Source organism: Bison bison, unplaced genomic scaffold (assembly GCF_000754665.1).
Source record: "Bison bison bison isolate TAMUID 2011002044 unplaced genomic scaffold, Bison_UMD1.0 scf7180017864524, whole genome shotgun sequence".
Classification (NCBI taxonomy): domain Eukaryota; kingdom Metazoa; phylum Chordata; class Mammalia; order Artiodactyla; family Bovidae; genus Bison; species Bison bison.
Genome location: NW_011495075.1, coordinates 5,302,504 through 5,308,783, shown reverse-complemented (window position 1 = coordinate 5,308,783; position 6,280 = coordinate 5,302,504).

Genomic DNA, 6,280 nt, shown 5'->3' with positions numbered 1-6,280 from the left:
CAACTCCTTATACCATACTAATTTTATGATAAACTGTTTTCTTTTCCCTATAACATATCATATTTTATCATAACATGGCATTTTATATATTCATTTTTAAGCTTGTTTACTGATTTATTTTCTTTCTCCCCAAATAGAAATGAGCTCCATGAAAGGAGGGATAAGACTCTCCTATTTAGCACTCTCCCAACATGGACAGTTCTGGCACATGGAGAGCCTTCCTTGATCAATGTGCTCAGTCGCTTAGTCCTGTCTGACCCTGTGACCCCATGCACTGCAGCCCGCCAGGCTCCTCCATCCATGGGGATTCTCCAGGTAAGAATACTGGAGTGGGTTGCCATGCCCTCCTCCAGGGGATCTTCCCAACCCAGAGGTTGAACCCAAGTGTCCTGCATTGTAGGCGGATTCTTTACCAACTGAGCCACCAGGGAAGCCCTCCTTGATAAATACTATGGACTAAATGAGAGGCTGGATAAATAGTTCAAATATGTGAGGGGATAAAAGGACACAAAAATTTTGAGAGATTACTCCTTTGCAGTGAAACTAAAAAAAGCAAGTAACTAAAGTTTGATGTACAGTTATGTTTTCTTTCTCCCCACATATTCTCTACAAAATTCAACACTGGCAGGAAACAAATGACTTACCATATTAGTAACATGAGCATATGATGTATAAGACATACCAGATCTTTTAAAAATTCTTACAACAAAGAAGTGTTTTGCCAGTAATTCAGTTAAATATAGATCCAGGCAACAGGTGATTTCACGAAGTGGAAAAAAACCAAAACGAGATACCCAGGCTGCAGGGTTATTCTTTATACTCATAGGAACACTGCTGTTCACACACAGGAATGCTGCTGTTCCAAGGGCTTTTCATTCCAACCAAAACACAATGACTAGCAGAGCTGCCTTTTAATTGGAACCTAAGGAAAAAAGGGTAGCAAGCAGGGGAGAAATTCCCGTCTCTCCATCTCTCCACTGATACATGCTCAGCTTTCTCACTTCAGCCTAAACACCATTTGGTTCTTAGGCTCAGAACAAGTTGGAAGTCTCGGTTCATTAGGGACCTGAATTTAGTAGCTGCCAGAAGTTCAGAAGCCAAATTATGCTGAAGTGTCATGGTGTCCTGTGACAGACAAAGAATCGGAATGTGCACACTTAATAGTCAAACAGACATCATATCCCAGTGTCACTTCAGGAGTTTCTGAACTCTGACTGGATTCTCCACTGTGCCCAAGACCCTCACCTGTGTGTCAGTGACAGACCTCTGACATCCCTGTCATCTTTATTACTGGGTCCTGAGCAAGAATGGCTCCTGATTGGGGAAGCAAAGCAGAGAACATCCAGAAATGAACCAACGTTGTTCTTACCACTATGGCTGTAATGGCCGAAAGAGGCTCACAGAGGTCTCTGCCACCCTGAAATGCCCAGATTATTATTGTATCCTGTTGTTCTTATGAAATCTGCTCATTATTATTGGGTGGCAGACTTTGTAAACATCAAAGATTCATTGGAAATTGTTTAACTACTATAGTGGCCAATGGCATTAGCTCCCACAGACTGAATTTTACCGAGAGGACTAGATCCAGAGAAACAACTAATACTACTCCCTGAAACAGTGACATTGGCCATTATAATCCCCAAATCCAACACATGGCTGATGCAACACGTGACTGAATTAGTTCTTATCCATACACTATTACAAATTCCACTTTTGATTGGTTTTTATTTTCCTGAAACAACCTTTGCCTGATAATTTTTGTCCTATATGGCCAATATATGTCCTATATATATAGCAGATTTCCCAGAAAATTACATGCTCCTGCCTTCAAACTGCTATCTCCCCATTTCCTTCAAGTTCTAACCATGAATTCAAACTCAGTGTCTATATTTATGGTTGTATTCAACGTTGAATCACATGTGGCATTTTCTTTATGTCCTTAATAGTGGTGCCCCCTTTCTTTCAAAACTGCTGGGTAGTCAGTCAGTCAGTCTGGGTACTTCTATTCCATAGGTCAGCATCCCTTTGTGGATTAACCCCAGAACCCAAGAGAGTCACTATTCATCACAGGGTCTGGCCTCCATTCTAAGATTCCCTCATCGCAAAAGAAGGATACTTTTATGCTAAGTTGGAAATGAAGTGGAAAGAGCATGTGTCCATTAAGGTGTGGGTCCAGGAAGTCAGCACATGCTTTCACTAGGGAAAAATAACACAGGAGTGAGACATCCACACGGGGGAGAAACAGGCTGATCCTTAAACCAGATGAGAATATGGGCACCAGTACTCTGGGGGCTGCCCGGTTCCACTCTCACTGGGAGGAACAGTGCAGAGAAGCATCCTCCCTGACACCACAGCCAGGCTCACAGCTGTGAAATACTTCCTGCCCAGGACTAAATTTAGCCTTGTGTCTTGGGATGTGCTGACCAGACAGGATTTCTGGAGGTGGCTGGCATAGTGAGGAAAGAGCAGCAAAGTGCCTGTCAACCATGCGGAATAGTTTCTGCTGCATCCTGCACTGAAAGTCAAAGTGAAAGGCGCTCAGTCGTGTCCGACTCTTTGCAACCCCATGGACTAAACAGCCCATGGAATTCTCCAGGCCAGAATACTGGAGTGGGTACCCTTTCCCTTCTCCAGGGGATCTTCCCAACCCAGGGATCGAACCCAGGCCTCCCGCATTGTGGGTGGATTCTTTACCAACTGAGCTATCAGGGAAGCCCTGTGCTTACTAGGGAGCTTAAAGATCTGACTTACAGAATGTGGATCTCAAAGATCTGCTTTGAGAATACCCATGTTTTACTGATAAGCAAACTAACGCCATGGGGCAGAGCTGTGAGTATGAACGATTCTCCAACACCTTGTCTGTGTTGCTTTCTACTAAAATATTCCAAAGACTACAAGCAGAATTTTCCTTTGTTTTCCAGGACTGGCTATGCAGGACAGAGCTGAGTGCTGGTGGGTTGTTCCACTCTTACACTTTCTAGAAAGCTCTCCTTTCTGGCCTCAACAGGGGACACCTTTGCCCAACTGAACAGGCCCCTCGCCTAGCTTATTGTATGTCAGCCTTGCATCCCCCTTCATCTTTACTCCTGGCTTCTCCTCCAGGACTGTAAGCCTCTGCTTGGTCTGTATATCTCAGCCTGTTTCCTTCCCATTCCACAGCTAAATCAGTCATTTCAGCATAAGAAGGCAAGAGAAGCCATCAGGAACAAAATCTCCATAAAAGAAAAAAAGCTATCCACTTTGAGAATATATTGTATAGAGCATGCATGTGTGCTAAGTCACTTCAGTCGTGTCTGACTCTTTGTGAACCTATGGACCGTAGCCCACCAGGTTTCACTGTGCATGGGATTCTCCAGGCAAGCATACTGGAGTGGGTTGCCATCCCCTCCTCCAAGGGATCTTCCTGACCCAGGATCAAACCTGCCTCTCTTATATCTCCAGCATTGGCAGGTGGGTTCTTTACCATTAGCACCACCTGTGTAGAGCAAATTTTGACTCAAATTGTAGCTGCCTCCATTCACAGCCCAATTGGTGTGTGCTCATGGCATCAGAACACATTTGAGTCTCTATCTTAACCATAAACAAGGTATTACAAATGAATTAAAAATAGGTCCTATTTCAGAATGAAAGCGTAGAAAGTCTTGCACTCACATCCTCCCATGGACACACTTGAATCTATAGCTACATATGAACGATTTCCTCTTAAATCATGTGAAGACCTGGCTGAGTGACACATTGCCCAAAGTCACCTGGGGACGTCGAAGTGGGTAGGAGACCCCAGGAAACCATCTTAACATAAACCCTACCTCAGTATGGTGTTCCACAACTAGGAGGACCTTTGAACCTCGAGTTTCTCCCTGAAGAGCAGGGATTTCAGACCCCACATCGGGCATTCCCACTTTGCAGACATACACTTGAGAGAGGAGCCTCCAATTATCTGGTTTTGAAAACCAATGGGATCACTTCCCAAGACCCATAAGACGGCAGCGATATGACAGGCCACTCTTAAAGGGCTCCCACTCAGAGCTGCCCACCCCAGAGCCCAGCTCATAGTCAGCCAATAGTGTCCAGACTTAAAGTGAAAAGGGTCATCTTCTTACATTCCAGCCGAGGCCTAAGGGGGAGGCATCTAATTAGGCAGATGTTTGGAGCCTCAAGCACCCCGAGAACAGGCTGCTGCGTGGCATCCTCATCCTGTTGCTGTGCTCCAGATCACTGCTGTCTCCGGGAGGGGAACTTTTCCATGTGTCTAGTGCTATTACTTTTTGTGGCTTCTTTCTTGGGAACATCTCTTCATCCATGGCTCATTTCTCTGGGGGAGCTTGTGTTCCTGTTCTTTAACGTTTGTTTCTTTAATATTTGGTGTCACCCAGAAAGGATCTCATATCTCTATCTGGTGCCCCGATTTTTCAGACTGCTGCCAGGGGACGCTTCAACACTTGGCTCTGGAGGCCAGTGGGACCTACCCTAGTGGGTGTCACAGGCCTGTAATCCATGGAGACAGAGTTTTTAAACACCATCCCCTGGCCACAGCAAGAGGCAACAGGCTCAGGAGCTTGGTTTTTCTGTGAAGGTTTTTAAACTGGTCATCCTGAGTTCTGCTCAAGGGGTGGGAATCTGACTAGGCAGGATCATGTTGTTGTTCGGTCGCTCAGTCTGAGTTCAGTGTCTGAGCCTCTGTGACCCCATGGACCAGAAAACAGTTTATACATTTGTCTGAAGCCCTAACATCTGTGATAGTTACTCAGGGGGCACCTCCAGATTGGCTGGCTCTGGTGATCAGTGGAGGTTATGCCTGTGGTCCCAAAAGACTGCATGTATTTCACACTGTTAAAAGCTGATGCCTGACAGTCTGTCTTCCAGTCAGCCTGAATCTAGGTGCTGAGATCCTGCCTTTTGGGTCACTGACATGGCTTGGCACATCCTTAACTGTTGGGAGCTATTAAAAATACAGTGGGTAGCTTGGCCAAGCACAGAGATTTGAGAGAAAATGAGGAGCTGAGAAAGAAAGAGTTGAACATGGTAGTAGTTTCCTACATGAAACTACTCCCTCAATACTGAGAGAGGTGGTCGTTTCATCTACTATAAAGACAAAGGAAAAAAAAACAGAGTTTTGCCAAGAGAACGCACTGATTATAGCAAGCACCCTCTTCCAACAACACAAGAGGACTCTACACACAGGCATCACCAGATGGTCAATACTGAAATCTGATTGATTACATTTGTCACAGCCAAAGATGGAGAAGCTCTGTATAGTCAGCAAAAAGAAGACTGGGAGCTGACTGTGGCTCAGATCACGAACTCCTTATTGACAAATTCAGGCCTAAATTGAAGAAAGTAGGGAAAACCAGAAGACCATTCAGGTATGACCTAAATCAAATCCCTTACAATTATACAGTGGAAGTGAGAAATAGATTTAAGGCATCAGATCTAACAGACAGAGTGCCTGAAGAACTATGGATGGAGGTTCATGACTTTGTACAGGAGGCAGTGATCAAGACCATCCCCAAGAAAAAGAAATGCAAAAAGGCAAAATGATTGTCTGCAGAGGCCTTATAAATAGTTGAGAAAAGACATGAAAGGCAAAGGAGAAAAGGAAAGATATACCCTTTTGAATGCAGAGTTCCAAAGAATAGCAAGGAGAGATAAGAAAGCCTTCCTCAGCAATCAATGCAAAGAAGTAGAGAAAAACAGAAGAATGGGAAAGACTAGAGATCTCTTCAAGAAAATTAGAGATACCAAGGAAATATTTCATGCAAAGATGGGCTCAATAAAGGACAGAAATGGTATAGACCTAACAGAGGCAGCAGATAATAAGAAGAGGTGGCAAGAATACACAGAAGAACTATACAAAAAAGGTCTTCATGACCCACATAGCCAAGATGAGGTGATCACTCACCTAGAGCCAGACATCCTGGAATGCAGAGTCAAGTGGGCTTTAGGTAGTATCATTACAAACAAAGCTAGTGGAGGTGATAGAATTCCAGTTGAGCTATTTCAAATCCTAAAAGATGATGCTGTGAAAGTGCTGCACTCAATATGGCAGAAAATTTGGAAAACTCAGCAGTGGCCACAGGACTAGAAAATGTCAGTTTTCATTCCAATCCCATAGAATGGAAATGCCAAAGAATGTTCAAACTACCACACAATTGCACTCATCTCACATGCTAGCAAAATAACACTCAAAATTCTCCAAGCCAGGCTTCAACAGTACGTGAACTGTGAACTTCCAGATGTTCAAGCTGGTTTTAGAAAAGGCAGAGGAACCAGAGTTCAAATT